Source organism: Microcaecilia unicolor, chromosome 6 (assembly GCF_901765095.1).
Source record: "Microcaecilia unicolor chromosome 6, aMicUni1.1, whole genome shotgun sequence".
Taxonomy (NCBI): Eukaryota; Metazoa; Chordata; class Amphibia; order Gymnophiona; family Siphonopidae; genus Microcaecilia; species Microcaecilia unicolor.
This window is the reverse complement of record NC_044036.1, coordinates 70,049,580-70,073,850: the sequence shown is the minus strand read 5'-3', so window position 1 is coordinate 70,073,850 and position 24,271 is coordinate 70,049,580. Positions and strand designations below refer to the sequence as shown.

Below are 24,271 nucleotides of genomic sequence, written 5' to 3'. Positions count from 1 at the left end.
CAGAAATGAAACGGGTGCTAGCAAGGTTTTCCTCGGAGTGTGTGCCCCCTCCCTACCCATCTTCAAATCCTTGCTCAAAGCCCACCTCTTCAATGTCGCTTTCGGCACCTAACCATTGTACCTCTATCCAGGAACTCTAGACTGCCCCAATTTTGATTGTTGACTGCACTTTTTGTCCTTTAGATTGCAAGCTCCTTTGAGCAGGGACTGTCCTTCTTTGTTAATTGTACAGCACTGCGTAATCCTGTTAGCGCTCTAGAAATGTTAATAGTAGTAGTAGTAGAGTGTGTGTGAGTTTGACTGTGTGAGAGAGAGTGAATGTGCGAGTGTGTGTGTGTGTGACAGAGAGAGTGGGTGCGAGTGTGTCCGTGAGAGAGTGTGTGTGTGACAATCAGAGAGTGTGTCAGGGGCCCCTCCCTCCTCTCTCCCAGTTCCAGGGTGCACCCTCCATCCCTCCCTCCATGCGTCTGAGATCCAGGGTCATCCCCCCTCCCTCCCTCGGAGTTCCAGGGTCCCTTCCAGTTTCAGGGTCCCCCCCACCCTCCCTCTGAGTTTCAGGGTCCCCACCCTCCCAGTTCCAGGGTCACCTTACCTCCCTCCCTCCCAGTTCCATAGTCCGCCTCCCAGTTCCAGGGTCCCCCTACTAGTTCAAGGGTCCCTCCCCCTCCCTCCCAGTTCCATGGTCCTATCCCCTCCCTTCCTCCCTCCCTCGGAGGTGCTTGGTGGTGGTGGTGGGGGGGGGGGGGGGGGGGGTTGCTATTTGCTGTCAACCTGTCCTGACCCACAGGCAGCTGGAGCTCCCTCATACTCTTTCAGTGACACACATTGACAGGCAAAGGCTGGATAAAGTGTTTTAGTGATATTTAGTTTAGATTTCATGATATTCATATGTACAGATGTGTAGCTTTCAAATAAATTAAAAAGGTGTGCAGTAAGAAAACAAAAACCTTTTGTCCTTTACCTGTTAAGGCACAGTTTATCCAGTAGAAACAGCTTTAGACGTGTTTCAGATGGAAGAAGGGGAAAAAAACGACAATGTGTATCAGCAGCTCGTAGGTGTGCTTGGTTTTGAGTGTATGGGAATGACGGCTGTGTTGGGGAGTGGAAATAAAGATTAACCAATGGGCCTCCTTGCTTACATTGTAGTTGATTGGGTCAGTTCCACTCGTGTGTAGTAATCGGCCTGCTGCATGGCCAGAGTCGGAGTGGAGAGGGGGGTGCGGCGGAACGGTGAGCGAGCGGCTGCAGGAGGGTGGGTGAGGGGGAGTGTGGGCGGGGGGACGGGGTGCAGTGGCGATTTTGTTTGGTATGAGTGTATGGGAATGACGGCTGCATTGGGGAGTGGAAACAGAGATTAACCAATGGGCTTCCTTGATTCGTTGAGTGTCTTTGCTCCGCCCTCGACGTCATCACGTTGTGACGCGAGGGCAGGGCAGACACTCATGGCCAAACTGGATATCTCGCCCGCCTCAAGTTTCCAGCTTGAGGCTTCATTCGAATGTTGGAGGTGCCTTTTATATATAGAGATTGTATTAATAACGAAGAGTGTTCTCCCTCTATGTCAGTAGCTGTAATTCTTCTCTTAGAAAAAACAGGAAGGGATCCTCTTTTGGCCAGTAATTACTGTCCTATATCTTTGTTAAATTATGACTGTAAAATATTTGCAAAAGTATTGGCTAATAGGTTAACATCAGTAATTGGTCATTTAATTGCTCCTGAAGAAAAGGTTTTGTGCCTAATAGATATGGATCAGACAATTCTAGAGTTTTTAGTCATTTATTACACCTGTCTAAACAACTTGACATTCCAACTTATGTAATTTCTTTAGACGCTGAAAAGGCGTTTGATTATGTTGAATGACCATTTTTATTCCAAGTTTTGAAATGGTTTAACTTTGGTAACCATTTTATTGATATGGTATCTGCTTTGTATTCATCACTGACTGCTAAACTTTTGATAAATTCTTCACTTTCAGACTTGTTTCCTCTCTATAGAGGCACTAGGCAAGGATGCCCCTTATCACCTTTACTATTCCTCCTGGCATTAGAACCTCTTCTCATAGCTATTAAAAGTCAGCCAGAAATCCAGGGTGTTCCTGTTGGGAATACTTCAATTAAACTTTCTGCGTATGCAGATGATATTCTGCTGTATATCTCCAATCCAGAAACATCTCTTCCTTTTCTATCCAATTTGTTGGAACACTTTGGTTCTCTTTCTGGATATAAAGTTAATTGGTCAAAAACTGAATTAATGCCCTTGAACATTCAGTGTAATAAATCACAAACAACAGCCTTCCCTATAAGATGGTGTCCAACTCAAATTAAATACCTAGGAGTCTTTTTTGGGGTCTCTTGGGAAGTAAATATGGATTTACTTTTGAAAAATACTTGAGACACCTGCACTATATGGTCTCCCTTGCATCTTAGTTGGTGGAGGAGAATTGAGACTATAAAAATTGTCATTGCTCCACGTATTCTGTATATAATGAGTATGCTTCCGGTCCAGTTTCTTAAGTCCTTTTTTAAGGTTTTAGATAATATTTCTTATTTTCTATGGAAAAATAAGCCTGCTAAAATCTCATTATCTAAATTACGTATGCCACGCCATTTAGGCGGTTTGAAATTGCTAGACTTCTTTTTATATCAACAGGCATTTTTACTAAAAGGAGTAGTAGCATGGCTCAATTGTTCTAGTGTGCCTGCTCCTGATTGGCTTCTTTTGGAACAAAAGATGGCTCATCCTCTTTCAATAGACTTTCTACCTTTATTGTCATCTTCCACCATAGTTACCTCATGGCCCATTATTTATGACACTCTTAAGGCTCTTATTTTTTTAGATTCTACTTGTGAAATATCCTTGTCCTCTTCTCAGATGGCATCACTTTGGAGCCATGCTCACATAAAAATTGGTTCTTCTTTTTTTATTTGGAAGGAGTGGATTTCCTGTGGAATAAATTGTATAATTGATCTGTGTTCTGGCACTAATATTATCTCTTTTAAACAGCTAATGCAAAATTTTCACCTGCCTAATACTCAATATTTTAGGTATTTACAATTGAAGTCTGCACTTGCCAAATGGCTGAGGAAGTAGTATAATGCACAATTAAACCCTGGCATTTTTCATATATTTGACTCTATAACTAAAACAACGGGAATAGCCTCACAATTTTATTCTGTACTCCTACCATCTAGTCACTCGAAAATTGTGGCTTTTCAAGATATATGGACAAGGGACACTAATCATGCCATGTCTGATAAGTTATGGAAATAGTTTTGGATTAAATCTATGAAACCTATTGCTTCTGCCCCTATATTGCAATCTCTTTTCTTACTTTCACATAAAGCATTATGGACCCAAGTTAAACAAGATAAGGTGGATTCTACATCTTCAAATTTGTGTTGGTCTTGTAATGGAGATATGTACATTAGAACATATGTTGTTTTTCTTGCCTGGATCTTCAGGATTTCTAGTTATCAGTTTGGGACAGAATTTGTGCTTTCATTTGAATCTCCCTCTTTCATTCCATGTTATAGTTTTTTGTTCTGCAGAGTTGAAACAAGCAGGAGTTAAGTGTAACTATAAAATATTTGATGCACTATCAGCGGTAGCAATCTCTACTATTATAAAAAATTGGAAAAATCATAAACTGGTTTCTTTTTGCTTTTGGTGGGCTACTGTATGTATGACTTTTAAAATTTGAGAAAATACTAGCTGAATGTACCAATTCTTTACTGGTATTTCATAAAACGTGGGAACAAGTAGCCAAATTTAAACTGTGAATTAACTCCTTGATAAGCAAACCTGTCTGTTTTGTTCTTCTTTAACCGTTTGTAATGGCATTCTATATTTAAGGATATTGCATTGTATAGAACTTTTCATGACACCCTGGTTAGGACTGTGTTTCTTTTATTTGTATATTTTTTTGAAAACTTAATAAATACATTTGAACTTGAAAAAAAACTGCCACTGCATTACACTTACTGCTTTAGTGGCAAACCACGGTTAAATAGTACTATAGAAGTCTGCATGAGCTGATGCAGCAATGCGCACACAGACAGAGGAACGGTTCAGCAACATCAGAAGTCGTTACCTATCTACGGGTGAGTTCTGAGTTGGTGTGGTGGCGACCTCCTCCACGTGCAGAATCGTCACACGCATGCGCCAGTAGATCAGGTGACCTGTGTGTGAAGCTGCTGGCTCCAAGTTCAAGGATATTGAATCGTGCAGGTGTCACTGTGAGAGTGTCAGTGTGTGAGCCTGGCAAAACGTCAGCCCGGCTACAGAGTAAGTGCGGCTGCGCCGAATTATTGAAGGGAGGAGAAAACGGTATTTGGACGTCTTTCTGGGCAGGTAGGTTGTCACTGAGAAGCTTGTACACTCCCACGGGAATCCCGCAGGAGCTACTGCCATCTCCACGACATTCCCGCAAGCCTCGTTCTTGTGCAGATCTCTACTTCTAACTTGTCTCCGTGACTGTCCCCAACCCCCAGTTTTCCTTGCCGGCGTCCTGCCCTCCTTCGACGCTACTTCCTGTTTCCGGCAAGGCGGGACGCCTCAGGGGGGCGAGAGAAGTTGTGTCATAGGGGACGGGACACCGGACCGGAGAAAAAAAAAAGCAGCGGGATTGTTGATGGGCAGCCTCAGGTATGAGTGTGATGGGTGAGGTGGAGTGGACTGGGGAACAGCTGCCGGATTGCGGACAGGGAAGAGAGAAGGAGAGATGACAAACGACGGGGAGGGGAGACTGGTCCCCGAATGCATGTGTCACACGCCTAATGTTAGTTACTTTGTATTTTTTTTTTTTTTTTGTGGGGGGGGGGGGTCGACTGACGCATTTTGCCGCACAAGATAATATGGCGTCGCGGCAGCCTGTGTAGCGGAGTGAAGCTGTGATTGGCGATTTCCAACGGCCAGGCCTGAGAGCCGTAGGCTTGGCATAGATGGGCAGGTGAGCGGCAAGAAGTAACGTTGCGAAGAGTGCAAGCCGCTGTTTTGGGCATCTTCATTCATTCTTCCCAGGGCAAAGGTGCCGTGCAGCCGTGGATTATAGGGTTCTGGGTGACTGCGGACAAAGGGTTGTTTCAGGTTGAATGTGAGTGTTTTGTTTAATCACGTGAGGCATTTTAGCCAATAGGAACGCACGCAGCGTGGAGAAAGATATAAATAGGCGGTCTGTAGGATAGGCGGCCGCCATTGCAATGTGTTAAATAATGTTAACGAGTAAAGGTGGTGGGAAGTAAGGGCTCTGTTCAGTTATTCAACCCCCCCCCCCCCCCCCCCCCCCCCCCCCCCCACGAAAACATAGTTTGTATCTTTAAGATTAAGGTGCAGGTGTATGTGCAGGCACTGTTTCCTTAGTACTTTAATGCCTTCGGCACAGGGTAGTTGTGCGGCGCAAGCTTCTCTCTATGCCAATTTGTTGTAGCTGTGAAAGACGAAGGTAAATGAGTGTTTTCTGCATTTTGTAGTCGCTACCAAGCCAGTTCTACACACAATAAATTTGCAAAATTATGGTTGTTTAACGTGTGAAACCAAGACAAGCAGAAAATTGTCAGCATGTGTGTGTGGTGGCATGTTTGACATCGGCACCTGTGATGGGTTTTGGTGTTCTCATTTTGTACATAATAGGTGTATGTAATCTGGATACAGTGAAACTTATTTGTGCTTGCTGTGAAATAGTTCTAAATATAAAGTGAAGTCTGCTTGAACTAAGATACTCAGTACAGAATTCTGAGCTGTAATTTCAAAACTCCTATTGGAATATGAATCTATGATTGTTTTTGTTCCACTGATTATTTTATTCAAATTTCCAAGTTTATTTACATTATAAGAGTGGTTTGTAATCTATATCAGTGTAGAGAAGAGTACACTTACCTACAAAAATGTCAGAGCGTTAAATAATTCTGTTATGTTCATGAATGTTTAATATCTATCAAAAGTAAAGCCCTTTGAAAAAGACTCCTGGGTGGCTTTAAGTGTTGGTGGAAGTGATTTCTGAAGGTAAGCTTCATTTTTGGTGCAATATGATTCAGAGCCTGGCTCTATAATAGTTGCTGTTGGTTTTTGTATTTTGAATACTCATTCTCTAATAGTGATGGTTTGAAACTGGGATGGTATCAATGTTACATTTATGATAATACACTTGTTTCAAAGGTTGGTGTTGCTATGTAATTAAATAATGTTTGCAAGAGTAAGAAATTACAAATAGATTTTGGTGTTAGAATTCTTTTGAGAAATAGAATATGGGGTATAAAACTTACCTCTTGTACTCCCTCTTGTACCTCTTGTACGCATATTTGTTTAAAGAACGTACTTTGTTTCTAAAATATAAGTTTTCCCAATATTTGTTACTAGTATAAAACTTACCACCTTTTTGCCTTTGGTATCTTTAAATCTCTATGGGTTTCTCTGTGCTGTGTGTGCACTTTAAAGCTTATTCAGTCATCAGCTTTACCTGCCTTACAAAAGAAATTGGAGCATTCCGAGAATAGAGGCTGACCAAAACTGCTTTTTCCTTTACCTAGCTTCCCACTATTCTAGAACCTGTGGGCTAGTTGTGCGCATCAACCAGCAGGTGAAGACAGAGAACTGAAAACTGAGCTGAGACATTTCTTCTCTTGGCATCCGGTTTAGCTGCTCTGTATCTTCTGTCTCAGCTGGTGGATGGACACACTTTTCAGCTTCTGGTTCTGAGTGATTTGCTCCTGGTCTAGTTAGTCAACTGGTCTCCAGTTAAGCTTTGCAGGTGGCTTGAGTCTGCAGTCATAGCTGGAGATCTTCAGATCCCTGTCTCTGGTGTCCCGTGAATTTACTTCTTCCTTTCCTTCACCTCTTCCCTGTTTACTGTGGAGCTCTAATTTTCCTGCACAAAAAAAAAAAAAAGAGATTTACTGGAGAGCATGGGAGAGCATGATACAGAGTATCAGTCCTGATTCTGTCTCATCTGAGGGGAGACTGAGCATGGGGGGAGAAGCCACTTGGAGGGCTGCAGGTTTTACTTGGTGCAGGGGAGGAATTCTGACTCGCTGCTTGGGACAGCATGGTTCATCGCTTGTGATGGGATGAATGGCAACTCCTGTGAAGGCAGTTAAGTGGTGTTCCCACTATGGGTCTTGCTGGCTGGCATTGGCATGTTGCAGTGCATCAAGTTGGAAATCCCATAGGACGCGGAGGAAATAGTCATCAGCAGCACATCTTTGGATTTGGCGTGGTATCCAAATATCCTGGGGGATTTTGGGCTCTCCGGCAGGGCCGGTGCAGTCTGATGCAGGAGAGCATGGGAATGGGTGCCATTTTTTTCGTGGCTGTCAGGCATTGAGGAACTGCCTCTATCTGATAATACATGTAGCACAGCCGCCATTTTACAACCTCAGGGCCTGACAGAGTATTCAGCTGCATCTGGATCTTTTTCTCTGGTTTTTATATTGCTCTTACACCAGGCCTATCGACTGAAGCAGGGACAGTAGGGACAGTCGAGTTGCTGCAAGGTGTTTCAGTTTCTTGCCCACTGCCCCTCTGGCTCCTAAGAGATCTCGTTTAGGCCTCCAGGAGTGGGCAGATGAGGCTCTCTTCTTCTCTCCCCCTTATCTGATGGGGTGCCTATTCATAGGAGCCATTGTTGAAGGAGCTGTTAGAGGAGGGAGAGCTCCTTTTCTGAGGAGAATGATCCGAAAGTACTGAGGTTGTTTCATAAAGTGGAGCTCGATACTCTTTATTTCTGAGGCTGTGGCAGTGGTGCATTCCATTGAGGAGCCCTCTGCTTCAGTGTCAGAAGTTTAATCTTTTTTTTTTTTTTTTTTGTTACATTTGTACCCCGCACTTTCCCACTCATGGCAGGCTCAATGCGGCTTATGTGGGGCAATGGAGGGTTAAGTGACTTGCCCAGAGTCACAAGGAGCTGCCTGTGCCTGAAGTGGGAATCGAACTCAGTTCCTCAGTTCCCCAGGACCAAAGTCCACCACCCTAACCACTAGGCCACTCCTCCACTCTTTGATCATGAGGGGGCTTAGAGGGCATTCTAAAGCCTTCCCAATGCATTCTGATATTCAGGACTTAATTACAGCAGAATGGGTCTCACCGGACGCAAGGCTGAGAGTGGGAAGAGCCATGACTCGCCTCTACCTGTTGGCTCAAGAGGAGAAAGAGACATTGCAGCTTCCCAGGGTGGACTCATAAGTATTGCCACACTGGGACAGACCAAAGGTCCATCAAGCCCAGCATCCTGTTTCCAACAGTGGCCAATCCAGGTCACAAATACCTGGCAAGATCCCAAAAAAGATCAATACATTTTATGCTGCTTATCTCAGAAATAAGCAGTGGATTGTCCCCAAGTCAATGTAATAATGGTCTATGGACTTTTCCTTTAGGAAGCTTTCCAGACCTTTTTTAAACCCCGCTAAGCTGTCTTTACCACATTCTCTGGCAACGAATTCCAGAGTTTAATTACACGTTGAGTGAAGAAATATTTACAACATTGTAGCTTCATCGCATGCCTCCTAGTTCTAGTATTTTTGGAAAGAGTAAACAAACGATTCATGTCTACCCGTTCCATTCCACTCATTATTTTATAGACCTCTATCATATCTCCCCTCAGCCGTCTTTTCTCTAAGCTGAAGAGCCCTAGATGCTTCAGCCTTTCCTCCTAGAGAAGTTGTCCCATCCCCTTTATAATTTTTGTCGCCCTTCTCTTTCTTTTCTAATTCCACTGTATCTTTTTTGAGATGCGGTGACCAGATTTGAACACAATATTCGAGGTGCAGTCGCAACATGGACCGATACAAAGGCATTATAACGTTACGTATTGTTACGGCATTGACTAAGACTGCTTTGTTGGTGGAAGGGGGCATTGCCTTAAAAAAACCTACAGGATAGGAAGCTAGAAGGCTAGCTGAAATAAGCCTGTGAAGTGACCTCTTTAGGCCTTCAATTGACAGTGTGCAACTTATTCGTGGAAGGAGCATGCCTGAAGTGACAGCAGTCTGCACTACAAGACAGGTGCCATAATGCCCAGCTGGAAGCGGATGGTGTTTGATATGTTACAGGTTATGGCCCGCAGTATGTCTTTGGCTGTCAGGGCACGTCAGCTGCTCTGGTAGTGGATGTGTCAGGTCTATTTAAACTGCCCTTTCAGTGTAAGGGACTATTTGGAGAAGATCTCAGTAACTGGGAGAAACTTGGCCACAGCAGAGGATAAGCCGGAAGTTTCTGGCTGCCTGTGTTCAGGGGGCTCCCAATCTCTGTCAAGACAGCAGATGGTACTGGCCTAGGCGTTGGCAATAATATCAGAAGTCCCACTTTCAGACACGCCAATTTTACTTTTGTGTGGACAGGAAGTCCTCCCAGTTTGCTAGGGTGCTCAGTGCCTCCCAAGCTTCATAGAGATGTGAAGCTAGTCCACTCTTCTCTTGCTGGAGGTATAAACCAAAATCATATCAGACCATTGGGTTCTGGGTATTCTTACAAAAGTTTACAAGTTGGAGTTCTCCCGCCCTGGCGAAATGGAATCAAGGCAGTTGAGATTCAGATCACTGTAGATTCCCTGTGCTCCGGGCCATTGTTCCAGTTCCCTAGGCTGAACAGCAGCAAGGCAGATACTTGGTCTACTTCATTGTCCCTAGGAATGAAGGCACCTTGTGTTCAGTCTTAGATCTCAAAGGTCTGAACTGCTGCCTCTGAGTGTCCTGCTTATGCATGGAACCGCTAAGAGGAGTCATAGCCTCGGTTTAAGCGGGAGAATTTCTCGCCGCCCTCGAGGTCGAGGCGGCATACTTGAATATACCCATATGGCTGCCGCATCAGAGGTTTCTGTCTTGCGGTGCTGAGATGTCATTTCTAGTTTAGGGCTTTGCCCCTCAGTCTTGCCACAGCACCAAGAACACTTACCAAGGTTATGGTGGTGGTTGCGGTGGCATCCTTCTGTGACAGGGAATCTGATTTCAGCCATATCTTGACTGGTTAATTTGTGTGTTGTCTTATGTGGACAGTGTGGTGGTAGCAGTTGTCTCTTCTGCAGTTGTTGGGTTGGATGATAAATTTCAAGAAGAGTAGACTCCATTGCGGGCACTGGAAGGGTGACGAAAATGATAAAGGGGATGGGACAACTTCCTATGAGAAAAGGCTAAAGCGGCTAGGGCTCTTCAGCTTGGAGAAAAGGTGGCTGAGGGGAGATACAATAGAGGTCTATAAAATAATGAGTGGAGTTGAATGGGTAGATGTGAAGCGTCTGTTTACGCATGCGATGAAGCTGTAATGTAGTAAATTTAAAACGAATCGGAAAAAGTTTTTCTTCTCTCAACGTGTAATTAAACTCTGGAATTCGTTGCCAGAGAATGTAGTAAAGGCGGTTGGTTAGCTTAGCGGAGTTTAAAAAAGGTTTGGATGGCTTCCTAAAGGAAAAGTCCATAGACCATTATTAAATGGACTTGGGGAAAATCCACTATTTCTGGGATAAGCAGTATAAAATGTTCTGTACTTTTTGGGGATCTTGCCAGGTATTTGTGACCTGGATTAGCCACTGTTGGAAACAGGATGCTGGACTTGATGGTCTTTCCAGTATGGTCTTTCCCAGTATGGCAATACTTATGTACTTATATTCGACACAGCAGGGGAGAGGATCTTTTTCACAGATTTGTCTTCTCGGTCATGGCAGGGCAAGGGTCTGGGACTACATCCAGGTTCTGGGGTCAGTGACACCGGGGCGATGGAAGTGGTGCCATGAGCAAGGGCTTCATATGCGACCTTTCAGGAGTTCTTGGCCACTGGCCGCAGAAATATGACCTTCATCCTCTTTGGGTTCTGGTTGCCAAACGGAGTATGCAGTGGTGGTTGTTGCCCAGGAATTTGACAATCAGAACTCTGTTCCGATAACACAGTTGGAGGAGGTGATGACGGATGCCAGCAAGTCAGGCGGGGGAGCTCATTACAAGTTCCATCTGGCATAGGGCACCTGGACGGAGCAGGAGTCTGTGGTTGATAAATTGCTCAGGGCAGTTCGGAATTCCTTGCGCTACTTTGCTCCCTTTCTGGCTGGAGTCCCGGTCCGAGTTTTCTCCTACAATGTGATGGCAGTGGCGTATATCAGTAAGCTAGGTGGGACCCACAGCTGTCTGATAGCAATGGAGGTGGCCTTGTTCATGAGTTGGGCATGTTCCCTGCTTGTCAGCAGCTCACCATCCCTTGGTCCTCAGACTTTCTCAGTTGAAACTATCCTTCCAAGTTTACAGATGATGGTGGACTGATAAGGTTCTCTGCTTCTGGACTTAATGGCGTTGAAGCAGAATGCCAAAGTGCTCAAGTTCTTTAGCCTTCGGAAAGAAATGGGCTCAATAGGGATCAGTGCCTTACTGCAGCCCTGGATAAGGCAGCCCCGACTGGACATACACCTGTTGTATATCTTCACTCCTTGGCCTACGGTAGACTGCATGTTGAAAAGGATTGCATTGCACTGGGGTCAAGCAATTCTCTTAAACCCAGATTGGCCACAGAGGCTGTGGTACGTGAACCTGATTTGACTACTGCACGGGGATTCTCTCCGTCTTCCGCTGGTACGTGGCCTACTGAAGCAAGTCAGGTGCTCATGGAGGAACCGTGCCCCTTTGGTCTTACAGCTTGGCCATTGAAAGAGCTCAGTTGAGATGAAAAAGTTTTTCTGATTTGGTCATTGCTACCTTGTTTCAGACTTGGAAATGCTCTGCATCATGGCGTATGCTAGGGTGTAGGGAACATTAGAGGGCTAGTATTCTGAGCATGAACTTTCTCCCTTCTTTGCTCAGATTGCGCACATCCTAGCATTTCTTCAGGCAGGTCTTCAGAAAGGATTGGCGTTTGGTTCTCCTAAAAGTTCAGGTTGTGGCTTTGGCCTGTTTCAGGCACTGACTACAGAAGACGTCTCTGGCAGCTCGTCCAGATATCATTTGATTCTTGGGAGCAGGCTGCTTGCGGCATCCCTTTTGTACACGATATCCAGAGTGGAACCTTTAATTTAGTACTTCGGGCTCTGCAGAAGCCTCTTTTTGAGTCATTCTGGAAGGCCTCCTTGAAAGATCTTATTCTAAAGACAGCGTTCTTGGTGGCTGTTGCATTAGCACATAGGGTTTCAGAGTAGAGAGTTGCATGGGGATAGAAATCTAACCCAGTAGCATAGATGCATTTTTTCTGTACTCTCCTAAATACAAAATTAAAAAAGATGTACACTTTCAAAATGTCCCTCCCCCTTCCTTTCCCTCCCATCCATGATCCGCATGTCCCCCTCTCCTCTCTTCATCCTTTTCTATCTTATATGCTCTATTTTCCCCTTTTCCCCTCCACCCCTCCATGTACGTCCCCCTTCCCAATCTTTTTATAGACACACTTTTTACAGCTCCCTCCAACCCATCCATGACTCCATCCACCTTCCCTCCAGTTCTGAGTCAGGATGCCACCTCCCCTCTCCTCCAGCTCTGAGTCAGGGTGCTGTCCCCGAGAGTACCTCAATGCACCCAGGTGGTCTAGTGGCCTCTTCGGGGCAGGAAAGATTCCAGCTCTTTCCTGCATGCTGCCGCTGATCTGCTCACTGCCTGTATGTCATCAAAATGGCTGATGAGACTTCTGCAGAAATCTTGAGGCCACCGCTTGAAGTCTCGGCAGCCATTTTAAAGTAGCTGCAGCGGTGCGCGGATCAGCAGCAGCAGGCAGGAAAGAGTTGGGATCTTTCCTGCCCCGAAGAGGCCACTAGACCACCAGGGTGCATTGAGGTACATTCAGGGAGGGTCGCCTGAGGCTCATTGGGGGGGGGGGGGGGGGAGAGGGGAGGCTTGCCTACCTGCATTTCTGTGGGAAACCCACAGGACCTAGGTCCAACTCCACAGGGTTCCTGCTAACTCTGTTCCCATGCTGCTCTCTCTTTCAGAGCTTCAGGTTCTTTGGGATCCCTTTCTTTGTTTTTTGGAGGTGGAAGTTTCCCTGTGCACAGTTCCTTTCTTTCCTCTGAAATTGGTATCTGCATTTCATCTGTGGAGTTTCCGTGCTTTTTGGTAAACAGAAGCTTGGCCTGTGAGTTGGGGACTGGGCTTCTTTCCCTCTGCAGCTCCTTGAGCCTTTCTGGCTCATAATTTTCTTGACTGTACATCTTGGAATTCTTGATGCTGAGATTCGAATGGCTGTTCCCCTCCTTTGTCTTGGTCTGCAGTGGGTTGGGGACCTGGGTTTCTTTCCCTCTTCAGCTCCCTCTGGCAAATCACTTACCCTTCCTTGTCCCTGGCCCAGTGTGAAACTACATGGTGAGCACATGCCGGACAGATCCTTCTGTGCTTTGGGGTAGTCAGTATGGACATACTGAAGCTAAAATACTTAGCTACGCTCATGGCAGATTTTTTTTCTTGGATGTTCTAGATAAGCCAGATCACATGTTGGGCAGTCCATACCCACTATCAATGTTCCTACTGTTATCCACAGGTTCAACTGTTCCATTTGTAGTTTGGGTCGGTTCTTCCATTTCTTTAGGGGGCCAAGAAGTGAAATTTGTCCCTTGGGCTTGGACGTCTACAGAGTTTTCAGGGTTCACCATGTCCCTTTTGCCCTGCCCTTTTGGCAGTTTGCCCTGGTGTTGGTTCAGTGGAAACCAGTTTCTTTCCTCCCTGGTTCTCAGGATGTATGCTTGCAAGTTGCTTTTCCTCCTATGCAGTTGCTGTGGTTTTGCCCTCCTTAGTAACCATGTTTGTTTCTATCTATGCCTGTCAGAGTTCTCACTTCACCACATACATTTTCACGGTTACGGTAGTGGTCGTCGTATTCTTCGCAGGGTTGGCTTCCAGGAACAACTATGCCTTGCGCAGAGCTGGTTGTGACTCTTTTCTGATACAGAATCTGCTCATTCCTTCAAAACTAGCTCTTCTTTGGTCCATTGGTCTGGGTTTCACTTTCCCCAAGATTCTGTTGTTTCCCATATGTATCAGAGTGATTCTCGATCTGGGATTCGAGCCATCGGGTCCCCCTGTTACTCTTTGGGAGAGTTTCACCTGGATTGGGTTCTATGTTCCCTGTCAGGTCGCAGGATGGGGAATCTGTCCCGATTTTAGTACTATGGCCTCTAGCTGAGATCTTTTCTGATTGGGCCAGATTCTGCATCACCAAACACTTAGTGGTCTCGTCTCAATTGTTTGTCGGGCTCTCCTTGCTTTTCTATGCCTAGCTCAGCCACACTGGTGGATTCAGCGAGGTCTTATTGCGTTCCTCTCTATCTTCGGACGCCTCTCTGCTGCTTGTATGCGGCTGAAAGCAGCCTTGCCTAGGGGTTCAGCTTCGGAGGTCGACTAGGGATACTATGGTCGATCTCCTGTAGCATTGCCTTCTGTGGAGACAGGGCTGGCGTTTTCTCTGTTTTCTTTCTGACTGTGTTCGGGAGGCAGCCATGCGGATGTCTGGGTGGTGGCAGCCTGTCATTTGCTGTAATGTTCCTCAGGGAGGTGCATAAGGTTTCTCCTGGTGGCAGATGCAGCCCCCTTGGCAAGTTCCGTAGATCAGTGCTGTGGTTAAATTTTCTTCAGGTCCTCCAAACAGGTGCTCGCCGGCTTCCTCAGCCACACTTGTTCACTGGGACAAGAGTTTCTTGTGTCTACATATTTTTTAGTAGTTCCTCTGCTTCCAGTTGGATTCCTGGCGACTGGCCCAAGGGGGTCACAATTTCCTAGTTAGCAGCCCATCTGTCCTCACTGGTGGACATACAAGGGCAGGCGCATGATGTGTCTTTCTACCATTCCTTCTCCAGTCTCTACCTGTTGGCTCCTCTCATTGGGATACTTCCTTTGGTCTTGGGGCTATCCATGGGGGGGCTCTAGATTCCATCTGTGGGGGGATCCAGGTTCCCTCCCTAGTTAAGGACTGCGTTGCTATATCCCACAAGTATCTGGATTCATCTGCTGCTGCCTCTAAGGAATGAAAATTTATATCTTGCCTAATAATTTTCTTTCCTTTAGTCAAAGCAGATGAATCCAGAGGCCTTCCTTTCTTTGTCGCCTGTGATAGTTCCTCTGGGTTTTTTCTTCTAGAAGTTTTTGCTGCATTCTGTTTCTTTTTGTGTTTTGTGTTTTGAATGTTACATTCCCTGTATACTGTCTGTGAGGAAGGGAATATGTATTATTTAATTACTATTTCCTTCTTCTTTGTTACGAGATATACTGGATGGCCAGGGAGCATTCTGTTCCATAAGGCACAGTTCAAATCAGTGCTCTTATCTCTACCTGCTGGTAGATGGCCACAACCCACAAGTATCTGAGTTCATCTGCTGTGACTAAAGGAAAGAAAATTATCAGGTAAGATATAATTTTTCATTCTTTATTTGCAATTGCAGAACAAAACAAAACAAAACAGGAGAGCAGCCCCCCCCCCCCCCCCCCCCCACATGACTATCTAACAGCTCCTGTGGTATAGTATAGCAGGATGAATGCCCCAGTTGTGGCAGCTATTTTGAAAGCAGAGCTAGAATGGCAGGAGTAACTAGGGATGGCTCCTGCTCTCACTATACTTCTAGACCACCAGGGATTATAAGATAGGCCCAGAGGGCTACAGATGAGAGCGAGGCACTCGGGGAAGTGGGGTCTGGGAGGAGGCAACTCCTCTTTGGGGGGGGGGGGGGGGGGAAGGGAGGGAGACAGGACAAAACACAAGTTTTATGCTTCCAAATTTTATGCTTCCATTTTCAGTTGAAACTGAAACCAGGCAGAGAGAGGATTTTGGACCATCGAAACTTAAATTTGGTCTGCATCTATCCAGAAATTATCAAATGTATACACTGTGTAGTTGACTGCCATATGTGTGTGTGTTTCTGGACTTCTGCTAAGATCCAGGAAGAGTGCTACCCCAAAACAAATTTGTTTTGCAGTTCTTTTAACCCCATGAAGAAGTTTGCAAGATATGGCTGCTTTTTTAGAATCTAAATTCCATATGAGAGTTTTGGACTTTACCTTGACTGGGAACTTGCACACTCCTGGCTGTGGGTTAACATGCAGAAAATTGTAACTAAAGGGGGCACTATATGTCCTTGGTGGGCTAGTGGCCTGCTATCCTCCCCAACCCTGAACTGGGGCTCAAATGAAAAAACAAAAAGTGGTTGTAAGTGCATCTGTACTACCTACGCAAGTGACTGTGCACATAGTAAAGTACTGTGCACTAACTAGTGCACAGCCCAAATGTGTAATGTGACATGCAATGCACACAGTCACGCCCAGCTTGGTATCTGCTTAGTGCACTTCAGTAAAGAGGTCCTTTTTTTTTTTTTTTTTGAGAAGTTTGTGTGCTTATTTACTCAGTAATGAACTGAAAAACCTCTAAGGTTTTCTTCATAGTAACTCAGCAAGGATCTTTTCTCTTGACATACAGTGGTGAGCAATATTCTAATTTGCATTAGATATCCAGGAGTACACTATTAAGATTAATTTATAAAACAAAGCATTCTTGCATATAGAAAATGTTTTGTTGTTTTTTTTTTTAAATATTGCATGGTTATATACATGTGTATGCTACCCCCAGAAGTCTATACAGACCTGATCAGGGAAGGAAAACTTTATTAACATATCTTACCCACTGGAAATTGCATTCACATTTGGGAAAAGGAAAACCTGGGGTTAAATAGGTAGTTTCATTGTGGGGTTTTCTTTTTAAATTTTAAATTTTTTTGCAAAGTTAGTTTAGATAATAGTGCAGCCTTTAAAGTTTCTATTAGGGTTTTATATAAAAAGTGTTCTAGAGCCTAGTATTTGTATTTTAGAACTTAACATTAGTTTAGAGTAATGTTTAAGTCGATCCTAGAGTACCCTCTTGCAAGTCAGGTTTTCAGGATAACCATAATGCATGAAAGATTTGCATACAATAGAGGCATGTATGCAAATAAATCTTATGCATTTTCATTTGTGGATATCCTGAAAACCTGACTGGCAAGTGGGTGCTCCAGGACTGACTTGGAGAAACAGTGGTTTAGAGCACAGATACCAGTCAGATACTCTGTTTAGGGTTTAATGCCCTCCTACCTACCTACCCCAGCTCCCACTCACCCCCAAGGCTGATCTTTAATTTATAGGCTTTTCAGTCAGTTAAGATGGTGACATTGTAAGTTAAGGTAGGTTTATTTTTTTGCAACAAGTGATGTGCTTGACCGTTTTTTTTTTTTTTTTTTTTTTAAATATATGGGATTTAGTTCCATTTTCTCTTAAAGGAGCTGCTTTCCTAGCTGCTATAGGATTTCTTTTTTGCCTGAGTTTCAAAAGGAGGTAATTTCTTTTGAAGGCCCCACAAATTCTGAAGGCTAGATCTTGTAAAAAGAGAGCCTTTTTTTTTTATATACCTACAGAACAGCTAAGGAAAAGTTAGGGGATTTGGTAAGGATTTTTTCAGTTTTTTTTTTTTTTTTTTGAACAGGTGCAAATAATTCTACGGCAGTATGGCTGGGAAACCTTGTGTCGCCAAGGCTGTTGTCCAAGTTGTGGCTTCTGCCTTTGTGATAGGTGTGCTGTCTGCTAGGATATTAAGGAGATCTTTCCGAGACTCATCAAGCTTAATGACTATTAACTGATGTAGCTCATCGATATTGACACAAATGATACTGCTAGGTAACCCTTGGAGAGAAGGTGAAGCAGACAGGTGGTAGTGTCAGTCATCCCTGTCGCGAGGGTAATGGCCATGGCAGAGAAGCTCGCTGCCTGGAGGTGAATGCATGGCTCTGTGGATGATGTCGAGAGCATTTTAGCTTCCTGGACGATGGGATGATTATTTTTAAGGGCTGCTGAGCAGAGATGATGCCCATCTATCAAAGAAGGGAAGAACTGTCTTCATCTACAGATTGACTAACCTACTGAAGATGGCTTTAAACTAGAATCGTTGGGGCTGGGTGATCAAAGCTCCCAAGTGAGTAGAAGGTATTAAAAACCTCTGCACAAATGGAAAGAAGTACATATGAATGTTTTAATATGGGAGATAAGGCTCTTTATCTAGAGGCTGTGATGTAAGAGGCCGATTCAGATTTAGGGGTAGAGATGGAGGCACGGTTCACAGTGTATGGCATATGTTAAAGGTAGTAGTAAAGCCACGCAGGACTTACAGAGTAAGGAAAATGCACTGTGGATCAATCTGGAAAGAGGGAACGAAAAATGTATTTCCGTTTTTGTGATATACAGGCCTCCTTTATAGACAGAAGAAATGGACAGAGATTAATTGAAGACAATCAAAATATAGCTGTGAAAGGGGAAATATTACTCATGGGTGAGTTTAATGTGCCAGGTATTGATTTGAGTATCCCTATTTGGGGCTTTATAGTAGTTGGGAGATGCTGGATTTTCTACAGGGAGCAGTTGGCAATGGAACCCATGTGGGATGGGGCCTTATAGAAGTAGGGAGATACTGGATTCTCTACAGGGAGATGTGTTCCAGTAGTTGGCATACTGGACTTACTAATGGGTACAGTGTTTCTGATGCTACAGTGGGTGATCATCTGACATCCATTGATCGCCAGATGCTGTGGTTTAATATTAAGACTGGAGAGGATACATTCAAAAGTGAAGGTTGTAGACTTAAAAAAAAAACTTTGTTCAGATGGGGGATTACCTCAAAGAGTAGTCTGGATGGGAATATCTGGAAGAAGTAGGAAAGGAAAGGTGCTGGCAAAAGTGACAGGAGCAATTGTAATGGCAACAAACCTTTTTATAAGGGAAGTAAAAGTAAGAGGAAAAGAAGGCCACTTTGGTTCTCAAAAGTAGTAGCTGAAAAGGTAAGGTAACTACTAGAGCACAGAAAGAGGAAGACTGGTGACAATATCTGGTAGTCAGGAATGCAGATATGCAAATGGAAGGAAAATAGCCAGTGTGGTAAAATGGGGGCACCAAACATTTTTTAGATATGTTAATGATAGGGAGGAAGTGCAAAAGTGGCATTTTGATACTCAAAGGTGACGGGGAGGAATGTGTAGAAGCTGATAAAGACAAGATGGAATTGTTTAACAAATATTTCCTTGTCATCAAGCAGATGAAGCCATTACGTATGGGTTGTGTTCATCAACCAGCAGGGGGAGATAGAGAGCACTCAATTTTTCACAGTGCCTCATGGCCAGCTAGCTCCACTGCCTCTTCAGTATTCTCTATCTCCCCAAGCAGGGTGGCTGCAGCTTCTTCGAGCTCCATCAAAAATCTGCCTGGGGGTGGCTCCTGGCTTGCCAGTTGTTAGCCGGGGTGTTAGAGGCTATAGCAGCTTCACTTTGAAGGCACATAGGTCAGCCCTTTCCCTGCCTTACCCATGCCCCCGTGGATGTGGACATGTTAGCTTGCTTTTCCCTGTCCTTTCCCACTCAGTGGATACAGGCACATTGGTTCGCCTTTCCCTGCCTTTCCCGCTTATCTGAGCCTCCGAAGTGTTTTTATTTACCTCTTTTGCCTCTGCTTTCCTCACAGCGTTAAAAAAAAAAAAAAAAAAAAAAGTCGCGTCGCGCTTTAGCGCAGAGATCTTGGAAAAGAGGTTTTTTTCTTGAGATTCTTCTGCAGGACCGGAGCTGTGATACTCGGTCTAGTGAGGTAAGAGTGTTTTCTGACTCCTCCGGGGTGGGGCCGCGATCGGGACGTTTTTGGCGCGAACCGCCATTTTTTAATTTTACTGCCATTTTCGGCGATGGCTTCAGAGGCTGTAAAGCGCTGTTCTAAATGTGGAAAGTGCAAATCAGCAGCGGGGCTCTGTAATTCGTGCTGTACAGATGGTAGAGCCGGCCCGAGCATGGTGAGGGGCGATCTTTTGCCCTCTGAGCTGGCAGCGGACGCCATTTTGGATTTTCCACATGGCACGGCCTCCGTTGCAACGGAGAGCCCTGAATCCGGGGGGGGGGGGGGGGGGGGGTGGTCCTCTGAGCGAGGCTAATAATAGAGCTGATAGCCCTGGGCAGGATCCGGGCGGTCAGGGAGCGATTTTCTCCCCTGATTTTGTTTTAATGCTGCATAGGGCGTACATGCTTAAAAGAGCTCTTCCACAGGGTTCTTCGGACCCTCTGCCTGCCCCCCCCCCCCCCCCCCAGTGGATCCTGGCCTTTTGGAATTGGCTTTGCCTGTTTCTTATCCTCCTGATAAACACAGAAGGGCTAATTCCCCTTCTGAGTGTGGCGCACCCCCCTTCCCCCCCCCCCCCCCCCCCCCCCCCCCCCCCCCCGTGGTCGGGCTATGATGATTCTGAGGGGTCTGGCAGAACTTCTTGGGCTGAGGAGCCAGAGTCGGGTGCAGAATTGCCACAGGAGGTTGATGATCCGCGACGAGCTTCCAGCGCTTATTTCAGATGCCTTACAAGCCCTCTCGATTGAAGATCCTGGGAGTGGCACAGCCTCCTCTGTTAATCCAAGGATGGCTAGTAGTAGAAAGCCTTTGCATGACTCCATCCAAGAGCTTATTTCGGCTCAATGGGCTGACCCCGAGAGACCTTTGAAGGTTGCCAGGGCTATGGGGCAATTATACCCTCTGAGTGAGGAACATTTGGCCCGCTTTGCAATGCCTAAAGTGGATGCCCTGGTCACGGCTGTGACAAAGAGAACTACCCTCCCTGTTGAAGTTGGTGTTGCCCTGAAGGATATTCAAGACCGCAGGCTTGATTCAGCTCTGAAGCGGTCCTTTGATTTGGCAGGTCTCACTGTTCGGGCATCTGCATGCAGTTGTTATGCTGCTAGAGCCTGCCTGGCTTGGATACAGCAGGCAGTGGAACAGCCCGGTGATGGAGCGGAGACCTTATCTGAAGTGGCTCCGTGGATGGAGTCGGCTTTGTCCTTTTTGACTGACGCCCTTTATGATATGGTCAGAGCTTCGGCTAAACAAATGGCTGTAGCAGTGGCAGCTCGCCGCACTCTTTGGCTACGACATTGGGCGGCGGACATGGCCTCTAAGCAAAGGTTGGTGAAGTTGCCCTTTCAAGGCCTTCTCCTGTTTGGTGAGGAGCTGCAAAACTTTGTTAAAGGCCTGGGGGATTCCAAACCTCAGCGCTTGCCCGAAGATAGGCCGAAGCCTTCCTCTAAGGGTCAGGCGATCCGCTCCTGTTACAGACCTCGCTTCCGTGAAGCTAGAAGGTACCGCCCGGGGTGTGCTGCTGGGTTCACTTCGCGTGCCCGCTTTCAGCAGAGAAACTCCTTTCGCTTGGACAAACGTTCCGCAGCTGCCGGTTCAAAGCCTGGAGTTCAGGGGCGACCCTCTCAATGATGGTGCGCCGGTCCCCTCCTCGTTTCCTGTCATCGGAGGAAGACTTCCCTCTTTTTCGAGGAGTGGGCCAAAATCTTCGCAGATCAGTGGGTCTTGGACCTGATCAGAGACGGATACCGAATAGAATTCAATGCCCCGGTGAGAGACGTGTTTGTGGAGTCCCGATGCGGTTCTGCCGCCAAACGGGCAACGGTAGAGGAGACTTTGCACAGTCTGTGTCGGATAGGGGCTGTGACCCCGGTGCCTCCCACCAAACAAGGTTTAGGCCGCTACTCCATTTACTTTGTGGTGCCACGAAAAGGCGGGTCTTTTCGCCCGATCCTGGACTTAAGAGCTAAACAAGTCCTTAAGAGTGCGGCATTTTCACATGGAAACCCTGCGCTCCGTCATTGCGGCGGTACAGCCTGGAGAGTTTCTCACGTCTCTGGACCTGAAAGAAGCTTACTTGCAAATACCAATTTGGCCCCCGCACCAGAAGTTTTTGCGGTGTTGGGGAAAACATTTCCAGTTTCGAGCCTTGCCTTTTGGCCTCGCCACAGCTCCCCCAACCTTCTCCAAGGTAATGGTGGTAGTAGCTGCCTTTCTCAGGCGAGAGGGTATCCGGGTTCACCCGTACCTCGACGACTGGCTCATCAGAGCAGACTCAGAAAAAGAGTCATCTAGCTACAGCCAGAGTGGTTTCAGTCCTTCAATCTCTGGGCTAGGTCGTCAATGTGGCCAAAAGTTACCTGACCCCCTCGCAATCTCTAGAATATTTGGGGGCCAGGTTCGACACAGCCTCGGGCTATGTGTTTCTTCCCGAGCAAAGGCGGTGCTAGCTTCAGAATCAGGTCCGTCTGCTCCTGAGGATGCCCCGCCCGTGAGCTTGGGACATTGTCCAGCTGTTGGGGTCGATGACGGCCACCTTGGAAGTGGTGCCATGGGCGAGAGCGCACCTGAGACCTCTACAGTATTCTCTTCTTCAACGATGGTCTCCAGTATCTCAGGATTATCAGTGCAGACTTTCTTGGCTCCCTGCGGCCCGCCTCAGTATGGAGTGGTGGCTCTCGGACAGCATGTTGCGGCGGGGAATGCCGCTGGCGCTCCCCGATTGGTGCCTAGTGGTGACAGATGCCAGCCTGAAGGGCTGGGGCGCACATTGCCAGGGGAAGCATGCCCAGGGTCTGTGGACGCCCGACGAGTCAGAGTGGTCTATCAACCGCCTGGAGTTGAAAGCGGTGTTTCTGGCTCTTCTGGCCTTTCAGGTGACCCTGGAAGGATTGGCTGTCCGAGTGATGTCGGACAACACGACAGCAGTGGCCTACATAAATCGACAAGGCGGCACTCAGTGCAGAGCTGTAGCCGCACAGGCCGAACTAATTTGCCACTGGACCGAGCTGCATCTACAGTCCCTGTCAGCAGCTCACATTGCAGATCAGAGCAACGTGCAAGCCGACTATCTAAGCAGGCATCAGATCGATCCAGCGGAGTGGGAACTAGCAGACAATGTATTCAGATATGTGCCAAATGGGGCAAGCCATTGATGGATCTTATGGCGACCAGTTCCAATGCCAAAGTCCTGTGCTTCTTCAGCAGACGGGAGGGATCCTCGCTCTGCCGGGTTGGATGACTTGGCTCAACCCTGGCCTCTGGGCTTGCTGTATGTCTTCCTTCCGTGGCCCTTAATAGGGCGAGTGCTCCTGCGGATTCGGCTGCATCCAGGAGAAGTGGTGCTCATCGCACGGGAGGCCTTGGTATGCGGACCTCCGACAGATTCTGTTGGAGGCTCCCTTTCCGTTATCTCTGGTTCCGCACCAGTTATCACAGGCTCCGGTGGCCATGGAGGACGCCTGCCGCTTTGGTCTTATGGCATGGCGATTGAGAGGGCGCAATTGAGAGATAAAGGCTACTCAAATAAGGTAATTTCCGCGCTCCACTTCTGTGGCTTATGCCAGGATTTGGCGCCAGTTTGGTGTGTTTTTATTATTATTACATTTGTATCCCACATTATCCCACCTTTTTAAAGGCTCAATGTGGCTTACAATTCATCGTGGATACTGAAATAGAAAAGAATGTGCATTTGGTTTTACAGCAAGTTTTGGGTACATGATGGTGAAATACATAATATTGGAAATAGAAAAGAGTATACATTTGTTTTAGCAGAAGTTTTGGTTTCATGATGGTAAAATACATTTCAAGAGCGCTTTCTCCGTTGTGGGCTCCTGTCTCGCCGATTCTGGACTTTTTGCAGGATGGTGTACACAAAGGCTTGGCCTATGCTGCCACTGCGGGTGCAAGTGGCAGCATTGGTCTCCCTGCGTGGCAAAGTTGAAGGCGTGTCCTTAGCTGCTCATCCAGATGTGGCACGGTTCGTTAGAGGGGTGCTTCGGCTCCAACCTCCCGTGCGGGCACCTTGTCCAGCTTGGAACCTGGGGTTAGTATTGAAGGCCCTTCAGGGGGCTCCCTTTGAACCGCTTCGGCGTGCTTCAGAGAAACATTTGACACTGAAGGCCGTCTTTTTAGTGGCCATTACCTCGGCGAGACGGGTGTCAGAACTCCAGGCGCTGTCCTGTGGAGACCCTTTTCTGCAATTCTCAGTCAGGGGTCACGTTTCGGACTGTGCCTTCCTTCATGCCTATGGTGGTTTCAGCGTTTCACCTAAACCAGCCTGTTTTTCTTCCCTCCTTTGTTGAGGAGTTTCCAGATTCATTTGGGCAGTTGCACCTTTTGGATGTGTGTAGGACTCTGTTGCAGTATCTGCGAATTACAAATTCTTTCAGGACCTCTGATCATCTTTTTGTGCTGTTTGCAGGTCCTTGCAGAGGGTCTTCAGCGTCTAAAGCCACTATTGCCCGTTGGCTCAAAGAAACTATCTTTTCAGCATATCTGCTGTCTGGCTGGGCTCCGCCTGAAGCCTTTAAGGCACATTCCACATGAGCGATTTCCTCTTCCTGGGCGTAAACTGGAGCACTATCTCTTCATGAGATTTGCAGTGCTGCAACATGGGCTTCTAAGCTCTCTTTTGCCTGACATTACAGGCTGGATGTGACTGCCAGGAGGGATGCGCGTGGTGTGGCTTGTTCCCACCCTATTTAGGGATTGCTTTGTTA

General features: G+C 46.4%; 1 protein-coding gene across 8 annotated transcripts in view; it reads left to right on the top strand.

The window, feature by feature from the left end:
- The first annotated feature begins 4,288 nt into the window (after window positions 1-4,288).
- Window positions 4,289-24,271, top strand: part of ZNF644 (zinc finger protein 644) — a 292,172-nt gene continuing 272,189 nt past the window's right edge. For 4 of the 8 annotated variants that reach the window (XM_030205650.1, XM_030205649.1, XM_030205641.1 and 1 more), the window contains exon 1: window positions 4,572-4,644. The gene's annotated coding sequence lies outside the window, so the exon portion shown is untranslated. Of the gene's footprint in view, window positions 4,355-4,571; window positions 4,645-4,868; window positions 4,949-5,398; window positions 5,441-24,271 lie in introns of those variants that run through there. The other 4 variants (XM_030205642.1, XM_030205644.1, XM_030205643.1 and 1 more) reach the window with 4 other exon arrangements.